The sequence below is a fragment of the Ambystoma mexicanum genome, chromosome 4q, assembly GCF_040938575.1.
Source record: "Ambystoma mexicanum isolate Mex_15411 chromosome 4q, UKY_AmexF1_1, whole genome shotgun sequence".
Lineage (NCBI taxonomy): Eukaryota > Metazoa > Chordata > Amphibia > Caudata > Ambystomatidae > Ambystoma > Ambystoma mexicanum.
This window is the reverse complement of record NC_090928.1, coordinates 586,431,931-586,454,299: the sequence shown is the minus strand read 5'-3', so window position 1 is coordinate 586,454,299 and position 22,369 is coordinate 586,431,931. Positions and strand designations below refer to the sequence as shown.

General features: G+C 46.7%; 1 protein-coding gene and 1 long non-coding RNA gene across 2 annotated transcripts in view; one reads left to right on the top strand and one right to left on the bottom strand.

The window, feature by feature from the left end:
• The window catches only part of AKAP12 (A-kinase anchoring protein 12), a 561,266-nt gene that overhangs the window by 48,147 nt on the left and 490,750 nt on the right, over positions 1-22,369 (bottom strand). The gene's annotated exons all lie outside the window — the stretch shown is intronic.
• Positions 1-22,369, top strand: part of LOC138467848 (uncharacterized) — a 402,333-nt gene that overhangs the window by 6,325 nt on the left and 373,639 nt on the right. Inside the window, exon 2 of the long non-coding RNA XR_011268158.1 lies at positions 854-945. This is a non-coding gene — a long non-coding RNA (uncharacterized lncRNA). The remainder of the gene's footprint in view (positions 1-853; positions 946-22,369) is intronic.

Here is a 22,369-nt window from a genome sequence, read left to right as displayed (position 1 = left end):
GTATTTTAAAACCAGTGCTTTGCGTTTTGCCCATCTTAGTCAATTTGCTCCCTTAGACAATGATATGGCCGCTTGGTGGTATAAGATCTCTTCTGGCGAAAATGTAAAACATGCTTGTGCAATTGTGAATTATCTAGCTGCACTACTGAAATGTCTGCTTTGAGCAGTGATCTTTAAGTATTGTTTTTGTGCACTGGAGGAAAAGAAATGAAAAGAAATGACACCTCTCGCGTTCTGTACAAACTGGTTGACTTGTCCTTCCCTTTGCTTTTAGTCACTTACCCACTCTCTCTGATGTGCAAGGCCGATGGTTTCTTAAGTGTTTCTTGAGTTGGGGTTGTGGAATTGAAACACAATAGCACCAATGAACCAAGAACAACATTAACAGCACAATGAGGAAGATTAGCAGTCAAAGTTCAGACATGCAACATTTATATCATTTCAATGTTTCCATGACATCAGCTCTACCAATGTTTTCCCAACCCATGACATCTCCACCATCATTCCCACTAACGGCACACCCATGGCATCAGGTCCAACCTTTAGTGACTCGCCACACACCAACATGCCCCATTTTTCTGGACCAGTTGGTGTGTCCTCCACTGGAATTCAACCTTCTTCCTACACATGCACATGGACCACTGTGCCCAGGCTCCATTGTTTACCATTCTCCAACATGACCCGATCTCAGTAACTCTTATGGAAGGCAAGTACTTCGGTAAACCCTTCAACTGGGTTCTGTCGATTGAAAGACGTCACCAACCAGACCGTCTATGGGTTTTGCACGCCCATTGGCATCAAATACTGCTTATACTTTAGTTTGTTCTCTGAACCTTTTCCATTCCTTCCCCAGATCCACACCACAGTGTTCTTCACCAGATACCCACGCCGGGCACAGCTATGCTTCCACACATCATGGTGACGAATATACTCCTGCCGCTGAATGTAAGTTACTATTGTGTTCTCTAGCTCCTAGTGTCAATCTAGCCTACTGGTGAAGGACAACTGGGCAATATCTTTAATGGGGAGATTGATTTCTTTCTTTCGACCAGGCCACTGCTCTTGGGGCTATACAAGGCCATGCTCACCACATTCCCTCCGCAAACAGCTAAAAAATATTTTATAATACTGGAGGTAAGCTGAACCCCATTTTCACTTACAATAGTGTCTGGCAGTCCCTTGCAGTTCAACACTGACTGTAGGAACCTTATGATTCTTCCCGTCGTCACTTCCGGCACAAACACTACTTCAAACCCTTTCGACCTGTTATTTCGCAGCATAATGGTAAACCTTTTTGTCCAACCCCAGTATGTCCATGGTGCCCATCAGGCGAAGTGCAAACTTGGACCACACCTTTGCTGGTATAGGCACTGGAATCAGCTCATGGGTACTCCTGACCAGGCGCTTGCCCCTCCTCTCACACTGTTCACATTCTCTAACCAACACCTCAACTTCACTGTCCATAGCTGCCTGCCAGTAGGTTTCCCAAAGTGGGCACTTTCTTATACTAATGTCAAGAAGCCCTTCATGGGCCAACACTATAAGCCTAGACTTAAAACCCCTTGGAGGAATGATCCTGCCACCTCTTGCAACAATTCTCCTTTTGGCGAATGCATCTATCACCACCATAAAGCATTTGTCGCACTCAGGGTGTGACAGCGTACCTTTCCTCCTGTAAAAAGACTTGCCACTCCTATTCTGATATCAATCATCTTATGTTCTCATATATGGTGGCCAACCACTTCTCCACATGCTCATCAAAGCCTAGGACCTGGTTTTCACACAGCCTATGAAATCCGCTATTGTATGCTTACTGCCTGGGGAAACTCCAACTCAAAGTTGTACTCCTGAAGATTCACCAACCACCTAGCAATGTGCAGTGACATCCTGCGGGACCCCTGGGTAGTAAACAATAGCACTAAGGGTTTGTGTCTGACCCAAGTATGAATGGCATTGCACGCACAATCTTTATAAAATGGCAGCAAGACCAGCGGCAAGCTAGAGCCTCCGGCTATATCGCCACAGATCTCCTTTTCATACATGTAAGCAGTTTCAACACACCGCCAGTCATTTCTTCCACACAGTCCTGCGTTCAGCACAGAACCAACGCCATCTTCGCAAGCATCCGCTAGGACGTACATTCTCTCCCCCATTGAAATCTGTGTAGCATGGATGTGTGGTAACACTTGCTGTTTTAGGGCCTCAAAGCAATCAGTAGGCTTTGCGGTCTACAGAAACCTCACACCAGTCTTCAATAACATCCCTAGGTGCTTCGCCATGCCAGCAAAATGGATGGAGAGTAAAACTCGAACAGCCCTAGAAATGATTTCAACTGGTCTTTCAGTTCTGGTTGCCGGGCTACTGCCATGGCTTTGACCAGACCCAGCTTGGGCTTAATTCTTTCTGCACCAAAACTGCAGCCTAATTAACAAACTTCATGGTCTTTATCTGGCACTTTTCACTTCTGAGAGTTTGCCCACATGGATCGACCTCTCCATCACTGCACAAAACAACTTGTTGCATTCTTCCTTCAATTTTGAGTGTATAAGAGAAGCAGCCTGAAAGCATGTTTTGCCTGGTATCCCCCACATACGATTGCGGGGATACCAGAAGAGGCTGATGCCAAATTAAAAGGCTTGCACATGTAGCGGTACAACCCCAACAGGAAAGGATGTGAGATGCCAATACTCAGGAAGCATTACCACTTAGTAGTATGCTCATGATAAATTCAGGGTCGAGACCCAATAGGAATCCATCATCATCATCATCATCTCATTAATGTTTCAAAGGGGAGGCCTATCCACCCATATAGCCATTTTCAAATCACCAAATCAACGCATGTGCTTATACGTTTGTCGGGTCTCAATGTTACCACTACGGGTGACACTCACTGGTTTCCATATATTTGATTCCTTTTGCTTCATGTAACTTTTCCAACTCTGCTGCTGGCTTCTCTGACAGCCTCTGGCTGTACTGTTTGTACTGTCATTATTACCACTTCCTTTAAGATGATCCTGTGCATGAATCCCTTCAGTTCACCAAGGTTTGATGAAGAAATGATTGGTAATCTAAGTGCCGCTACCCACACGTCAATACTCTCCATACCCATCGTCTGCATCTGCTCTTCTTCCCCGGGCTGTAATTCTATCTCCAGTGCCCCCTGGTGCTGCCATCCTAAGAGCTACCTCCTCAGCTAGCTATATATATATTGCCCTCAATAACTCTTTGCTTAAGGGCAACCTCAGCGACAAAATATCCCAAGACTTCTATGGGATATCCCCATGCGCTTTGTAGGCTCAATGTCTGACCTGGCTAACTCTGCAACTTATTGTCTGAACCACTCCTGAGGAATATTAAGGGGAAAATGTGTGTAAGCCACCCTGACTCTACAGTTATGATATGATATTTATAACGCGCTTAATAACCAGAGGTTTCGAAGCGTGGACCCAGGGATCAAACCTGTGCTGCTCTGTGTCGTCTTGCTTCTAAGGCGAGCACATTGCCCCTGAGCTATCCATCCATAACTAGTGAGAATATTTTGTTATTTACTCTCGCCTCAGTCTAGTTCGCACCTTTACTGATCTGCTTCTGTGATTTGCCGTACCACCCGACTATCATCTCTGTACTCCTCATTCTAGTGCATCCACAGGTTTCCTCCTGCACTCATCTAGCTTAGCCCTGCACAGCCTAGCACAGTGGCCCCTCTTATTACATTTTTGGCATGTTACCCTGGTTGTGGGGTGGTCCTCAGAGGAGGCAATGTGACCCAAGTGGTCACATCTAAAACATAAAGGCTTTCTCCCCGACCCTCCCTTGTTCCTCTGGTGGCTCTCTTCCCCACCGCTTTGATTCGTAGGTTGGTAATCGGCACAACTAATGCTTTCAAACCTTCACCTACTGTGGGGCCTTTAGAGTTTACTTAAGTCAAATGCTTGGTAGACCACTCTGTCTCTCTTGCCAGGGTCAAAGCTTCTTTGAGCATTGGATTCTTTGCAAACCATATCCGTTCTTGAATTTTCTTGTTAGAAGTTGCCATCATGATGTGGTCACTTAACATAATCATCCACGTGAATCTGCATTTGGCAATGAGGGCTCTGAGGTCCACCACGAAGCGGTCCAAAGTCTCTCCACCTGATTGCCGTCTACAGAACAACTTTTAGCATTCAAGGAATACATTTATTTTTTGTCCAAAATGTCAATTTTCTTAATTGCTCTTTCCGCTGGATATGGTGGTGTGTTGGTCGCACCTGCGCCCTCTTTGACCAGCATAGGCATTGGGTCTAGATCAGCATGATACTTTGTATATGCTGAAACTTTCATATCCTAAACACGAAATGCGGGTTTGCGTATTTCTACTCATCTTATATGGGTGCTCCACTGGTAGAAACTAAACATTATTTCCAATCTTATCATGGCACGGTGGATTTGCCAGGGGATGGTAGAAAACATGGAGGTGATATTACATTTTTCATAGTGTCTTGTTAGACGCCAATGCAATTTTTAAGATGTGGGGAATTCGTCTAATTTTGGCAAGTAGAGCATTGCGGCTCTGAGACAGTAATTTCACCATACATTGTTGAACACTGCAGTCGGGGGTGGACTGGAAGGCCACCAGCAGCCGAGGCAGTAGGGGACTCCAGCTCGTGGGAAAAATCTTAAACTAGTCCTCTGCACTGGCACACAATAAGAGGACTTTTGCACCCATTGCTAGCATGGCAGTGCCAGCCGTACATGGATTGATGTTCTTGCTACTCTTTTTTTAAATGTTAGCTACTTGAATGGGCCGCGTTTAATTAAAAACAGAAAAAAAGATCTGTCCCTGCCTGGAATCGAACACATTCTCTGCAAAGTAAGCAAGGATCTGAACAACATGTGCCTAATACAGTGAGCTACCACTGCAGTATGGGGCATGTAGATGCAGATGACTCATGTTTTCCTGAGGTCTGAGGGAAGAAGGAGGGCAGCAACTACACACAGTGAGGCAGCCCTAAACTAACACCGGAGCCTTTGACAGGGCCGGACCAGCGGGCCGAGTTCTCAAACTGATAAGTGCCCACCCTGCCACTGACTGCAGTGCCTAACTGTTGTACATAACTGTCACATAATTGCAGAGAATTCAGTTTGCACCAACCCTTTGCTTCCACTATCTCCGCTAGGTGGCACTGATCGTTCGTCCTCAGCGATATTTTGGATCGTTTTGCTGGCTGTACTGTCTTGCATCGCCCCCCTCCTTGCCTTTGACATTTTCAGGCATGGTTGCAGTCTTTTTGGTGTGGGGACACTCCTGTGGGGCCCTGGTGGTAGCCGCCCCCTTTTGCTGCCTCTCTCATCTTGTTCTGGTGTGGCTTTGGTTCGGCTGGACAGGTCCAGGCTCGGACTGGCCCACAGGGCAATATGGCAATGCCCAAACTAAAAACGCAAAATGCTAGTGTGGGCCAGTTTTTTGGGTCAAAGTGGGCCACTTTTTTGGCCAATGTGGGCCAGTTTGAAGAGTTACTTCACTATGCGGCTAGTAGTTTTGACCAGTGTTGCTGAATAAATATTCTTTAAGATGCAAAATTTGGATCAAATATTATCAAAAAATGTCCCGTTGGGTACTATTCAGTCTGTCACAAGAGGACAGAATTGCCATTTGCAACTGTGGGCCACTTTATCATTGGTGCCCCAGACAATGTTATGCTCCAGTCCGACCCTGTGCAGGTCGGTGCAGCACCAGCGACCTGAGCAGCCACGGTCACCAGCCCGCTTTCCTGAGGTGGATTACACCGCTTGACGATCCATGAGGGGAGCGATATGCCTGCAGTTCATGTCCCTCACCACCAATTTTTGTCAAGGAGTCGAGGCAGACCACACGTAAGTGAAGTATTGCTTTATTAATGTAAATATAAACTAAGCAGGTGAAGAAAACATCTCCTTCAACCAACCTTCCACCTCAAACATCAAGTACCAAGTTGAGTCTTGGGACCACCTGCTCAAGGAACATAATGTTACATTTATAAGTCACCTGTTTCTTATATTTTTTGTTAGTTTTGTCCCTGCTCTATGTCCCACTTTGTTCACACCATCCTAATCTGGCTCACCACGTGTTCTCATTTTTGTGCTATTGTACAGGCACCCTTCTAGGGAATGCCTCCGCTATCTGTGAGTGTTTTATTTTATGTAATTTCTTATTGAATTGGAATCACTGTTCTTGAAATAATATAAAAATAGAAATACAGTGAAGGGACTGGTATTATCTAATATATTTGAAACTGGACCTCTTTCTGCACAGTTAAGCCAGCCAAGCTAATGATGTATCCAGCAAACAGAGAATAATTACTAAGAAAAAAGGTCCTGGTGGAGAAAGCTGGGATGGAGCAAACACATGTGGGCGATACTAACAACAGGAACAGACCACTTCCTGCTGCAACGTAGTATGCATGTATCATGTTTAGAAAGGTATCTATACACTTAAGGTGGCTGGTAGGCCTTAATCTTCCAGGCTATAATCAACATATACAAATATAAAAGTGATCAAGGCCTCCATGTCACACGTATCCCACACAATTCTTTCTTTAAGCCCTCATTATTGTTCTCAAACAAATATAATTGTATTCATATATCAAAGGTTAAAAGATGTATTGTACATATTTCCACAGACAACACATGGACATTTTACAAACCCTAGCCGCTGCTTAATTCCTATAGTGTATAAATGTATAAATGTCTATTAGTACCTGGAGAGGGCGCAATCAGAATGAAAGAGCCATTCTGATTGTCCCTCGCCGAGTCATTACCAGGCCGGGAATCCCTCTGTCGGGATTCCACGGCCTTTGTCCCCGGCGGGGGGCGTGGCAGCCCCTCAGCCAATGAGGATGCTCGAAGCGGGGCCATCCCCGCTCCGAGCCTCCCCAAGGCTGAGAGGCTACCTTCGCCCCCCGCCGGGGACAGAGGTAAGGCTTTTTTTTTCCTTCCCTCCCTCCTCCCTCCTCCCACCTCCCTACCCTCCCCACCCCACTTACCTTTTATGCCTTGGTCCCCGGCGGGGGACGATGGAAGTCTCCAGCCATGTGGAGGCTTCCATGGTCCCCCGGCAGGGACCCAGGTACGTTTTTATTTAATTTTTTTCGGGGTTTTTTTCTCCCTTTCCCCTCCCTTCTGCCCACCCAACCCCACTTACCTTCTTTTTTTTTCGGGAGCGGACGCGCTGGAAACGCTTCTGTTTCCAGCGAGTCCGCTCCCGATGGCACTTATGGAAAGGGAAAACGGACTCCGTTTTCCCTTTCCATGGCAGCCATTTTCTTTGACGTCTTTTTTTTTTTTCGTTTCGGGAAAAAAATAAAGCTTTTAGTGCCCCGGTCACGCAATTTATGCGGGCCGGGGTACTAATAGCTATATGCCCCTCGCGGCGGGGGCATTACCGACTCTGGTAATGCCCCGGGGCCTTCGTTAAGGCCCTCGCTTCGCTCGGGGCCTATAACTATGGGCCCCGGGGCATTACCTGAGTCGGTAATGCCCCCGCCGCTCGGGCATATTGCTTAAATATAGCGCTATCTCTTATTAGCGGGAATTCACAACATCTACAGTTAACCAACAAATGGGGACTCATTGGGCATACAAAGGTGCCAATGAGAACCAACTCTTCGTCAACTCTTTAAGAAGTAATCACGACACTGCAAACAATGGGCAGGTCATAGGATAAAAGGACAAACAAGATTTTAATAGTCCCCTGATGTGCCAGGGGCTTTTTTTGCACTTTATTCATACATGTTGGATCTATGTTTGTTCAGGTCTTTTGTTGAAAACTATTTTTGTTTTGTGTCTGGTCAAGGGAGTAGATGTATAGCTATGCTATGAAATATGTTGAAATGTCCATGTGTTGTCTGTGGAAATATGTACTTTACATATTTTAACCTTTGATATATAAATATATTTGTTTGAGAAAAATAATGAGCGTTTAAAGAATAAATTGGGTGGAATACGGGTGACATGGAGGCCTTGATCACTTTATTTGTATATCATGTTTATAAAGGCAAACTGAGTTACACAGCATTGGAATGCTATAAAAAAAGAGGGCGGAGGGGTATATGGAGAGCGAAGTGGAAGAAAGAGCACTGCTGTGGGGTAAATGAGTGACGATATTTTTCTTAAAGAGCAGGGTCATCGCTCCTTCCTGAAGTGCAGGATAGATGGGCCAATGCGATGTGAAGCATGCTGGATGGCTTTCAGCAGGCACAGTTTGCATTTGGAAATTTTCTAATAGGGCATTGCCACCATCCGAGTGGGACTTGACCAGGACTTGGACAATTGTTCGAAACTTGGGGCAGCAATTAAATGAAAGGTTTGACTTTGGCAAGGACCACAATGGTACCATGCTGTTTAGATCTTCTTTGTGATGTGTGTTTTGAATGGGACGTCTCAACCGGTAGTAAAGCCGAACGATTTTGCACTGTGTGAGAGGTAAGGCATGAATCTGTTAAGCTTCATGTCAGTCAGCCAATTTTGGATTTGGGCATGCTTGGTGGGATTTCCTAGGAGAATGATTTGGTCCTTTTAGAGTTGAGATTAAGTTAGGCACTTGATATCTATGCTTGGATGGAAAATAGACAATGCTTGAGTTGATGGATGTTGTTGAAGCAAGTGAACAAGCTACAGACCCTATTAGTAGACCTGCCACTCCTACCGAATAGGCAGCATTCGGTGCATGGTAAGTCGGTTCTTCAGATTATGCACGTAAACTCTGAGATAAGAAGACATTCACAGTGGCAGCAATGCTTCAGGGGATCTTTTTGAGGGCACGTGTAATGCAAATCTGCCGCCATCTTTGCTCACCCAACACCATTCAAAAACCTGTGTGCTCACCTGCAACCTGATTGATGCTCCAGGGGTCACGTGACCTTCGCTCCTTTCAAAAGCAGACTTACAAGGGGATCCTGGCAAACAGCAAAGGCTATTGGTCACACATGTTTGCAGTATTTACCCTGCCCTCTGCTGCTAGACTCCCTGGTCCAGATCCAGACCACTCCACGACCAGCTAAGAGTATGTGATAGAATGCCATCTGTGAGGGCAGGCGAGCCTGAGCTTTTTGGTTATTTTTTTGTATTAATAAAATGGTGCCGTAAACGTGAGGGAGATTGGCAACATGGCACTGACAAGTAACACGTCCATTCCTGCCAGCAACTGCGGGACACACAAGTTCAGCATTCAGTTTCTGCCTTTCACTGTGGGCAATCCTGAATCTAAATTAAAAGAAATAATTGTGGGCCTCAGGTTCTGGTGGTAGATGGCAATTCAAAATATAAGTCATGTCTGGTTATGACATGGTGATCTCTGGGTCTCCACAATTATATTGGCCAAATCCTATTGATGTCATTTTATTATCGGCTTGGCAATTTGACCTGGCTACTTGACCTACCTGGCCTGGGGTTTCTGTTTATTCTCTATCTGGGGCTGAGTTTGTCTCTAAACAAACCATTTGGGCTGTGCCCCAGCAAGTGCCTCTGACTTTCCAGGTGAATGGTTTTCACTTGCCCTGCCAGGCAGGCATGGGCTTGTCCCAGGGGTAGCAGGGAGAGGTACAGTGCTTCACGGGGCAGGCTCTGACAGGCTATGGGAAATCATGCCATGTTGTTCATTAACAGATACTTTTAACATAGGAGGGAAATGCACTTACTCTATCAGAATTGTCCCTGGACCTAATATGATAGCAACCTTGTCTGTTTCCTCCATCCTCCCATTACTGTTTTTTTCCTCCCCACCACCCCTCCAGCACTATCTGAAATGTCGTCAGGTCTAGTATGATAGTCGCTTGTTTTGTTCCTCCCCTCCCTTTCTGCACCCCTCTCCCTCACCTTTTGTTTTTCTCCGGCTCTACCTGAAATGTCATTAGGCCTAGTACGGTAGTCGCCTGTCTGTTTCCATTTCCTTCCCACTCTCCCCCTCCCTCCCTTATCTATGTCTTAGCTCTTGCACTATCTGAAATGTCGTCAGGCCGAGTACGATAGTTAATTTCACATCCTTACTGTTCATGGCCTGTAGAAATGTGGTTGTATTTTACCTTGTTCCCTCCCTTGCCTTGAAGCGCTTTGAAACACATTGTGTATAGGCGCTATATAAATAAACAATCATATCATATCATATCAAATGGAGGGAGGAGCAAATTAGATTGGCCCAGCAGAGGACTTTCCAGTTAAAGAGGGGTTCCACCATCTTCCATTTTCCAAGCGCTCCCAAACTTCCTATCCCCCTCCTCATTCCCTGCAGACAAAGCGCTCTGGGTATGAAATCACCAGGCGAGAAGATTCTGAAACATCAGGCAGGATTGGTCCCCTTACAGAAGGCTAGAATGGTACCAATCTGCTGCAAGTGGGGAAGAAGGGGATGTCCACAGATTTGTCTTTGGACACTTAAAGAAGGATTCTTCTGGAACCTTGTTAGGAATACAGCCTGCTCCAATGCCCTCTGCCATAGAGGTGAAGATCGAGATCTCCAAGGAAGGGGCAAGCTCTTCTCCCTAAGCATCACACGGGAATATTTGGGATTACTGCAGACTGGAAAAGACAGACTGCCGCTGAGACAACCTGTACCCAGGACCTGCTGACTGGAGTTGTCAGAACCCTGCAAGTCTTCTCTACAAACCTTCCTGGTTTAGAAGTGCCAAACAAAGCACTTACCTTCTCTTTGGAGACACTGGATGGTGTCCCTCCAGCCCCCAGATGTAAATCACCAACCCTTGACTGCTTTGAAATTGTTTGCAAGCCTCTGCAAGCAGAAATGCCTTTGACAAATGACACTTTTTTTTCGATCCGCTGTTGAACAAGCTGACTCGACCATCTTGACGCCCACAATCCAGTGGGAAACTCTGACTTGAAATATCTGAAAGCTGACTCGACCTATTTGACGCGCCTAGAATCCTAGTTCGACACTGTTGAGCCCCAAAGGCCACCATTAAAAGGTGTCTGTCCCTCTGGCACACCTTTCCTAGTGACTTGTAAAACACCATCCTCTACATTAGAAGACATCTTCAATAACTTTGTCCATTACTGTTGAAATCATTGCCGGTTTCCTGCCATCTTCAAACCCCTTATTTCAAAGCCTGTGCAGGGGTGGATCACAGTGTTCTGACGAGTTTGCTTGCATTGTTAGTTTAATTAAAGTACCCTCTTTTTATAGAGCTGTGGTTGTACATTCTTTTATGTTAGAACCACAGTACTACTGTTGATTGGTCCGCTTCTGTGCCAGCTCACAACCCTCTTGAGGCGTATAGCCTGCCCTCGGCCTGCACTACCCTTCGAGGCACAGGAGGTCTACCTCTCGGGCTGTGTCCGGTTCATCTGTATGATTGGGCTTAGCGTAGTGTGGCGCTTAGTAGGAGTTTTATTTGCTATTCATCCCTGTACTCCTGCAGAGCAGTAGTCATTTTGTCATAACAGCCCATCCCAACTAGCCACGTATTAAATATTCCTGGTACTAACCTTCTATATACAAAGTCAACTCTTCTATTATAATTTTCTATATTATACATAAGTACCCGGCGAGGGTCAATGAGCTTGTAAAGAGCAAGCACATTGGCCGTCGCTCGGGCCTTTACCCAACCGACAGGGCTCAGCGCAACGCCGCACCCGGGAGTTCTTTCCGCAAGTGGCCGCCATGGAAAGGGAGAAGGGACTACGTCTAGTCCCTTCTCCCCTTATCCCTGGCGGACATTTTTTTTTCTTTTTTTTTCTTGAGTCGAGAAACAGTTGCAGCGCCGTTTCTCAACTCGAGAAAAATTGCGACGTGCCGGGGTACTAATGGCAGCATTACTGGTCGGGTAAGGCCCCCGGGGCTACGCTCTAACTATGGCCCTGGGGGCATTACCCAACTGGTAATGCTCCCATCTGAGGGTTATATTGCCTAAATGTTCTGATTATGTAATGTCACTGCAGAAATAATGATGGCAGTTAAGCCCTTTAGAAATGCTACAGAGGCAACTGCATCGAATGTCCTCAATCTTTAATTACGAGATGTGTAAATTAACCGTAAAATGTTCGGAGAACTTTCGGAGGCACTAAAATCAAGCACACCATGAAATACAAAATAGGGACGGCTGAGTGGAAAGTGCCCTTTCGATGGGACATTATTCCTCTGGAAGCCCCAGTCGGTCTCCCAGGGAGATGCGTTTTCCTTGGGGGATATTTGGTTTCCCATTATTGCGGCGGGGCCGCATTCCTGGGAGTTATGGGCAGTTACCCACCGCAGCCTGCTCCATCCCTCCGTCGTTCTCACCGCTTTCCCGCTGTGTTCAGTATCCCAAAAAGTGACTATTTGATTGGATTCCCCTAGCATGGATTCGGACTGTTCAGATGGTCCCCTGAACACAGCGGCAAAGAGTTGATTACATTCTCCAGAGCATGCGAGCAGTGGGCGGGCAGACCCGCCAGACTCGGACCCGTCAATCAAGCCAGAAAGGACTTTTTTTTTGTTTTGTTAATTGGGGCTGTCTGCTAGAATGAGTGCGTCAGGCCTAGGCCACTTACCAGGGGAGTCACTCTGCTGAAAATGTTGGGGGTGGGGGTGCGAGTAATGTTATCTAAAGGCAAGGGGCCACTGCCAAGTGATGGGGACAAAATTGTGTGCCACGAAAGTTGGGTCGGAAGAGGCAAACACCCTTGCACCCCCGTATCGCCTAAAATTACACTCATGCCACTTACTGTGTGTTTTGGGCGCTTTTTACTTTCTGGGGATTCTGTAATGAGGAAAAGGGAAAGATAATGTTCCTGTGAGTGAAGGGCTGTCAAGGGCAACCGTCACCACCGAGTACTGGGAAATCAAAACCATACTATAATGCTCTTTGGGAGTTTATACGCGTAGCCAAATCTTTGACAGGCTGTGTACCTGGCCAGGTAGTGGCAAGGCCACCTTCTAGTCACGGGTGCAGCTCGTTCAGAGACATAGAACTCGTCTTACTGAGTAGAAGCCGCCCTTGACAGCTATTCAATGTGCAGCAGCCTGCGGAGACGGATTTTCCCGGTAGGGCTATCTAATACACATTGGAAGTAAAAGCGACTATTCTCTGGCGTCACGCCCCGCCCCCATCCACCAAGAGCCAAGACTCTCGGCTGGCTTTCCTGGGATGTTTTTGTTCCTCTGCTTTGTGGGGGAGGGAGCCGCGGGGAGAACGCGGGATTTGGCAGGGTGGGTAACGGACCGAATCTTGGAGTGTAATGCGTTGCCCCTCTTCCCGGTTGTCATTTGTTTGGTTGACAAGAGTCAGCCTAACCCAAAAACACACACACACAGTTTTCCACTGCGCCATCCTTCGGGGCCTGTAGGAGTAACAGATGTCCGAGGCGTGTTACGTAAACTGCTCTGCTGAGTAATGGGGCAGGAACACGCTGAAAACGGGCCAAAGACAGAGCAAGCAGTGATCCGTGCTTCCTTGCCTGGAGTGGTTTGGGAGCTCTTCCCGTTTCTCAAGAGGGTCCCCGGGGGAAGCGCATTCCTCCCCTCTAAATGGCCGAGGGAGGAAGGAAGGCCTTCACATTTTACAATGAAAAGACACCCTCCTCTCCAATGAATGTCACGCGGCCTTGTCCAGAGAAGGCGTGGGAGCAGGGAGGGGTGACTGTGGAGGGAGGGTGGGGCATTGTGCCAAACCTACGGAACGCCCCGCGAGGCACACCCAGTGCTTTAAGTGGGCCGGGGCCTGCCGGGGCCGGGCCCCGCCAGTCTCCAAAAAGTGGGGCTGAGCCGGGGCCCTGCCGGGGCCCCCCGGTCCCACCACGCCATGGCAGGACGCATTATCCCGCCACGGCCGCAGCCGCGACGGGAGATGCGCCCGCCAGTGTAACGTTAGGCAAGTGGACAACAGAAGTGCCAGCCAGCCACAGCGTCGCTGAGGCTGGCTGGCACTTCTGTCAGTCACTGTAACTTCCCTGATGACCCCCCATCTGAGGGGTCATCAGGGAAGTTACAGTTCCTTTGTTTGCCCTCGCCAGGTCACTGACCCTCTGTGAACCTGCAGGCTCCATGATTTAATATGTAGATTAAATCACGGAGCCCGCGGGTTCCCAGAGGGTGAAAGACGCCTTGGGCTCTGTGATCTCTGCTCAGAGCAGCTATCACTGAGCCCGAGGTGCCTGTCTCCTTTGGCAAATCTTTATAAAAGATGCCTTGAAATGTGTACGTTTCAAGCCATCTTTTATAAACGTAGAAATATTTCTACGTTTATAACAGACGGCTTGAAACGTACACAATTCAAGGCATCTTTTATAAAGCTTTGTCGACGGACAAAACCACCTTGGGTTTTGTCCTTCCTCAACGCTTTATAAAAGATGGCTTGTACGTTTCAAGCCATCTTTTATGAACATAGAAATATGTTACAAAAGTCTATGTTTATAAAAGGTGGCTTGAAAAGTACACAAACCATGGTAAGGTAAGCACAGAAGTGTGCGTAACTTACTATGGTTTGTACACTTTCAAGCCACCTTTTATAAACATAGAAATATGTAACATTGCTATGTTTATAAAAGAACGCTTGAAAAATACACAAACCATACTAGTACGCATACAAATACATAAATGCTCTACTACATTTATATATTTGTTTGCGCACCCTACTATGATTTGTGCACTTTTAGGCCACGCCCACAGCGGATATCACGCCCCAAACGAGGGCCCCCCCTCAATTTCTTACCCCACTTAAAGCACTGGGCACACCTCTTCTTCGTTAGCACTCTGGTCACCTAAAAGCTCGGCCCAACAAAGGACAGACATGGGGCACGCATCCATTCGCTTTTTACATTTGTTTTAACAAAACACAAACCTCCTTTTTAAAGTATGCTCTCCAGGCAAGTGTGCTTTCTAGCTTATGTAATACTGCTCCCAGGCTCTCAATATGCCTGCAGAAGTGTGCTCCTGTAATGTTGCCCCTGTGCCCTTCTGAGGTTTTGCTGCCTGATTTCCCATTGTGATTTCATCCCCTGGTGCCCATGGAAGGGCTGGGAGGATAGCTCAGGAGCAACACGCTTCTCTTGGGAAGAAGACAATGCTGGGCGACATGGCTGTGATGGGGCCTCTTCCTGGTGAGGCCGCGTAGCATAAGGAGACACACAGTGCTGGTCATTGGGCTGGCTCTCGGCGGATCCGAGCTCCGGCACCAGATAGGGAGCCGGATGTCGAGATCCAGCCAGACTCAGCCGCCCAACCCCATGAACCGCGCTGAAATACTTAAAAAACAAAAAAAGAACATGACGGCAGCATTGCCTTTTACCGCCGGCTTTGGCACTGGTGTGTGATGCACAATGGTCGCTACATGTACAACTGATTCCTTGTTCTTACCAGCACCCCGGTCTCCTATCTCCAGATACTCATGTCACAACCTCCTCCAGTCACCCTCCCCGTTCATTGGCTCTCATTCTTTCCTCCAACACAGCATCATCGTCTATGACCCCTGGTGCTTGTGGCAAGTGGTCTGGTAAAACCCTCTCAGGCATCGTTGGAACACGCCTCCCTGGGCGACACCCCAGTGGAACAATGAAGGGTTGTTCGATATTAAGATAAGAATTGAAACAAAGTGCCCTTCTCACATTCTGCCTGTCCATGGGCCAATCCTGAATACCTTGTTCAGTGTACACATCGGTCATTCTGCCTCCCCATTTGCCCGGGTAACAGCGGCATGATCTTCCGTTGCGCAATACCGCAGTCTCTCAGGTATTCAGTGAACTCTCGGCCCTGGAACAGGGACCCATTGTCAGAGCATAATTCAACTTCAGGGTACCTTGACCACTGTTTGACCATGACCGAGAAGTGATTGTCCCGGCACGTTGATCCGAAGTCAATGTGTACTGTCCCCCATGGCACGTAACTCCTGTCCATCTACTCAATGAGTGGCTCCTGTTGGTGTGGCAAGGCCGCCTGACACCACACACAGCTGCAGACAAATTCTTTCATCTGCTCTTTCAGGCCCAGAAACCACACCTTCATGTAGGAACACGCCTTGGTCTTGCCGACTCCTTGGTGGCATTTTTGTGCTAGTTCCAATGACCTTTTCACAAGGCTGGCGTAGAGTACCATGTTTGAGCCCCTTAATGCAAGGCCATCCTCCATGACCGTGAGCTCGCCCCTCACTCTCTGCATCTGCTTCAACGCATTCCTCGTCTCTATCGTGCGTTGGTCCAATTTTTCGAGGACTTTTCGCCACTCTCCCTTGGTCCCTGCAGCATAGACTATCCTGAAACACTTGTCTTCGGCTGAAGCCCTGCTGATGTCATCAATGGACATGGAGACAGGAGTCGCCGACTCATCCAGATTGTGCAGATATTCTTCTGTTTCCTTTTCCTTTGGATCCCCTCTTCCCTGACTGGGGTGGTGGGACAGATAGCGTACTGCGTTGGTTTTCCCATGGCGGAATGTTAGCTCAAGGTCGTACTCCTGCAAGGTGAGCAGCCCCTTTTAAATCCTCACTGGCAGTTTGGAGGAAGAGCCAGTCATAATCGGTATCAGGGGCTTATGATCAATGATGACACTCATGGGTTTGCCGTAGATGTACAGGTAAAAGTGCTTGCAGCCCCATAGCACCGCTAGGGCCACCCTCTCAATTTGCGAATATCGCTGTGCGGTTTGCCGAAAGTGCCGGGCTGGCAAATGCCACTGGTGGATCTGACCCACTATCATCGGACTGCATTAGCACCACCCCTAGGCCAAATGGGCTGGCGTCCATGCTGACCTCTGACTTCTTTTACGGGTTGAAAAACTCCAATGTGTCATCGGCTGTCAGGACACCTTTTATATCATTGAACGCACTTTGCTACAGTGCAGACCATCTGCAGGCACTCTCCTTCTTGTGAGGCTCCTGAGAGTTTCTGTTATTTGTGAAAGGAAGAGACCTGATGTTCACTATGGATGTAACATTGCTCTATACTAACATCGCACATGAAGCTGGCCTATAAGCAATCGAATGGCTACTATTAAAATCCAAGAAGTGCCAGGGTGACAGACTTTTTGTCCTTACCCTGAAAGTGGTGCTTATGAACAATTTCTTTAAATTCCCGGATCGATTCTTCCTACAAATATCAGGCACAAGCATGGGTGCAGTCATGGAACCATGCTATGCGAATGCATGCATGTGCTACCTGGAGCATGAACACATTCTAACTTCACCGAGATGGATGAGACACCTCTCGTTATACATCAGGTACATCAACGACATCTTTGGGATATGGACAGGCCCCCAAGATGAACTGTAGAACTTTTACAAAATGATGAACGAGATGCATCCTCAGATTAAATTCACAACTGAGACAAGTAACACTACTATTCACTTTCTGGATGTGGAGCTATATGTTGGTGATGCCTCACTTGAGACCAGGATCTACACCAAACAGACTGACCGAAATAGCCTATCACTAGCCACAAGTTTCCATCCTAAGAGAACTGTTGATAGTGTACTTCTTAGCCAGTTCTTGTTCTATAGAAGTAATATTTCAGAAAACACTTGAGTATGAACGTCAATCTTCTCTGCTTGAGACTAAATTCATGTCAAGAGGCTACAATCCTTCGATGATCACTGATGTGGCAGGGAAAGTCAGAGATATTGATCGAGAGACACTGCTTGTGCCTAAACCAACCAAATCTGGGGAACCACTTGTATATGTTACAACTTATTCGATGCAGAGCATGAAGATCAAGAGGGCAATACAAAAGAACTGGCCAATGCTGGGAATGGACCCACAGTTACAACAACTGTTTCAGAAACTCCCAACATTTGCATACAGAAACAGCAGGTCCTTACGCAAGAGCTTGGTCAAAGCTGAGGTACCATCAAAGGCAATAACATAGCACACCCTCACTCTGGGAAACCGATTATGCTGAGACACTCCTGCACCTGTGACGCTAAGAATGTGATTTATGCACTTAAATGTACCTGTGGATTCTATTATGTAGGGATAACCACCAGAAAAGTGAAAACGAGATGGACAGAGCATAAGTCCAGTATCCACACCAAGAGTCAGAAATCCCCGGTAGCTGCCCACTTTGATGAAGCCCGACACACCATTGTACAACTAAAATGTGTTGTTTTAGAGCAGGTAACGACTGGTAGCAGGGGTGGGGATATACATCGTAAATTGTTACGAGAAATCCTATGGATTTAACTTTTGGACTCACTAAGCCCTCGAGGCATGAACACATAATTTGACTTGATGTGCTTTGTGTAATATTTATATGTTTGACTTACAGTGTAATAGGTCAAGAAGTACACTGTGATCTGCAAATAACTAAAATGTATAAGGGATAACATATGCCTGACATGTTGTTGATACAATGAGTATCTGGTCTTAATTTGTTGTGGTTTTGCATTCTGTATTTTGTTTTTTGTGATGTATTGTGGTACAAAAATTAAAAATGTCGAGGGATGGCTTTTGGTTTACGATACTTTTGAGGGTATATGTCGGATTGCTGCTAAAATGCCCTGTGTTTGTGAAACTCTTTTTATATCTACTCAATCCTCTAGAGTCTATCCAACTCGAATCCCAGAAGGTCTTGGGAAGCCTCGCAGGGCAATAATTAGCGATTGAATTTAACATTCAGCAGTGGATATTGAAACTGGGACCGCTGTGTAGACGGAGCAGTATCTGACAATTTTTGTCACTCTGTGGTATTAGCAATTTCAGCGTCAAATGACCCAGAATACAATTCACAACATTAAATTGTTGGTCTGTCTTAACACCACTTCAAAAACGTATTAAGGCAATTGAGAATGTATGCGTTGGTCTAACTCACCCCTGTGATTACTTATTTAACTTAAAAATGAGACGCGTCATGGGGGCACAACGCGGATTCAATTGAACCGTGGTAGTGCCCCCAGGTGCATCCTCGGCTGCCTTTCTCAGCCGTATTGTCATGATCTGAAAAGTTAAACTCACCTTAACCGCAATCTGTGGTTAACAGTAGCGAGAGTGCAGAGGCTTATTGGCCATATTACTATACGTGATTAATCCATATGTTGCACCCAAGTTACTTAATCCACTTGTATATACACATCAGCCGTCTGTGGACTATGATCACAGGCGGCAGGCATCACTCTGCCCAGGACCCATCCTCGGTTTTCCTGACAACAACGCTTTGTGCCGTGCCCACACCAAGATGGCTACCGTCCTGACACCCGACGTGCATGTGCAGGGTTGCCAGGACGACGCATAGCGCCGTGCTCATTCGCACCGCGCGTCTTGCTACTGTCGGATGGAGTTGAGAGCTCGAATAACCTGGTAAGTCTAATGTGCTGCATTTAACAATGTTTGCTGATCAGGGGTACCCTAGGAGAGGCGTTTTTAAACGTGATAGACTATCTGTACCTAAATTCAGACTTGTCTACAGTCTTCTTGCAGTTGAATTACTTGCGACCGTTCCTTTTGTCACATTGATTAATATGGGTAGTTGACCCAATTTCTGAGAGTTAACATTTACTATGCCCCCTGTTAGTATGGAATAGTTTTAGGCAATTGGTCTACTTTTGGGTACTTCTATTGATGCCTAGCATTCACACACACTACAATTGAGTTACTTTGCCTCCCCTAGGGCTTTACTCGACCATATTCTGCTGATGCCCAGTCTCTCAGGATTATCGCCAGAAGACTGGGTGAGTAGATCGGTCCAATTCCACTACCAGTGTAATATTGACTGGACTGTATGAGTATATATTTAAAGACTGTGACACTTATTATTTCCTTGTATTATTGTTAGGTCTATCATGGGACCCCTTCTACAATTTTGGAGAGGTCAATAGCTCTTACTAATCACCTATCCCTTCAGACTTTATTGAATTTACTGCAATCACTAAATAGATGTTCATTTTCATTACCCTATAGGGTCTACATTAAGAAAGCAATTCTGAATAGGAACATTGAAGCTCTAACCCTGAAGATGGATCTATGATCCGAAACGCGTTGGTTACTTTAAAACCCAAAAGGGTTTTTTTTGGAGACATATGTCAATTTAATAGACTGATGATGTGAAAGTCTGTAAATACCAAAGTTGGCTTACACGTTGCCTGACATTCAGGCATTTCTTTCGTTTATATTTCTGTTTTATATAACATTGACAAGAATGATCTGTTTGTTGATATGAATCGCATTGGAAATTGTGTTTTATTTGACAATTAAAATTCTAGTCTATGTATGCGTTTAACATTGAATTGGGATTTAATTCTTTGAGTGGTAAGTATCTAATAGTACACTGACTCAACTTGACAAAAGATAAAGTTATTTCTAAATTCTCATGCCCGCCCTTCTGTCAAAAGTATATATGCTTACCAGTAATCTGTAAGTGGGACATTGGTTCCCTAGGGAGTGCATTTGGGTTTACTGTGTAGTAATACATGGTATTGTTTGATTGTCTTGTCCCAAGTGGCCTTGTGACGTCTGCCCTCCTGCACCTTAAATAACCACTACACACCCATTGAATCTACTAGAGATTAATGTCCATAAGAAAAGAATATGTATAAATTGTGAATGACCCATAGACCGATCTGTGCACCTCTATATCCTATCCTCAGTTTCTGCTAAAGTGGCCAGGTTCCGTATGAACCTGCCACAATACATGGCCATCCCCAGGAAGCTGCGCTTCCTCAGACACCTTCACCGAGGCACATGCCTTGTGTATTCTCATCACTTTAGCTGGGATGGGTGATTTGCCTCCCTCTTGGAACACGAATCAGAAAAATGTGATTCTTCTGTCCATGAACACACACTTGTCCCGGTGTAGGGTGAGACCTAGGTGTTGGATACACTTCAGGACATTCTCCAGTTTCTCCAAGTGTTCCGGTTCTGATTCGGCATTAACACATTTATATCGTCACTGAAATGTATCGCTCCTTTCAGGCCAATGAGCGCTCTTCTAATTGTCTTCTGGAAAAGCTCTGCAGCCGACGATATGCCGAAACATAGGCATGTGTACCTGTTCAGGCCTTTGTGTGTAGTGAATGAGGTGATGTAGCGAGATTCGGGATCCAGCACCAGCTATGGTACACGGACCTGAGGTCCAGCTTGGAAAAGATCATGCACCCTGTAGGTCTGCCAGGATGTCATCCAGGGTGGCTGTTAAGTGTCTCTCCCGCTGGACCTGTTCGGCAGACGCATGTCCACGCAGATGCGTATGTCATCAGGTTGTTTGGCTTTCCTTGCAACCACAATGTGGGATATCCATGGGGTTGGCCTTCCACCTCCACATTTATGTCCAATTTGACCATATTGTCCAGCTTTTGTTCCACTTTTTCCCTCAAATGGAATGGCACTGTCCGATGTTTCAGTGCAACAGGCTGTACTGTGCTGTCAATGTGCAGCCGCACGGGGTCACCCACCAGCTTCCCAATTCCTCTGAAGACGCCCGCATAACTGGCAAGCAGGGTCTGGATGTCCTCCACGTACACTATGAATGCGAAATGCACTATTTTCAAAGCCTCGGCTGTGGCGCACCCCAAAAGGGTCACCTCACTCACCTTGGTGACAAAGAAACGGGATCTGAAGGACGTGCCCTCATGATGGATGCAGACCACAAACACACGTTCCAGGGACAACGGCTGCTTCCCTCCAAATGTGAAGATGTGTACGTTTGACTTGCTCGGGGGTGGTGGATTTTTCTGTTGTTTATAGTGGTCATCTGCCATGATGCTCACTGATGCCCCATTATCAATCAACACAGGGACTGGAGACTCGCAAATGGGGACCACGCACTTGGGCTGGCGTCGCCTTGACCTTTGCAACATGCTCGAGATGAAGAACACCTCCTCTTCGTCTTCTTCTTGGTACTCCAGCTCGTCCTCCTCCGCTGTAGGATGTTCCACTTGGGCTACCTTGCGTGGTGATCTCTGGGCCGCTGGCCTCGGGTACGCCTGTCCTCTTGAGTGTGTTGATGGTGCTGGCGCCCTGCAGACGTGTGCAAAATGGTTGGCTATGCCGCAGCGTCCACACATGTGGCCCTTCGTTGGGCATTCCTTAGCACAGGGCAGGTCATAACCGCAATTGAGGCATGGGGTTGTCTCCCCGCCTCCCCACAGTGCATGCATTCTCCACTTTGACGGCCTTCATTGCCAAGCACATTTTGTTTGCACAAACATCCGCCAGCTTGTGGGATCTCCTTAGCTTCAGGATGCGTTCAAGCATGATTCTGGGCTCACGCAGTATCTGGTGTCTCCTTTTGACCAAAAGGCAGCCTTGTATTAGTTGTTGGCGCATCTTGTGCTTCACGTCAGCCAAGCTCACACCACTGACATGCATCATAGCCTGCTATAGAAAGATTCAAGAGACTCCCCCTCCTTCTGTATGGCAGTCCTCATGAGCTACCTCTCATAGTCCACATTCGCCATGGTCACGATGTATTCCTGAAGAGCTGCATTGGCAGCATAAACTAATT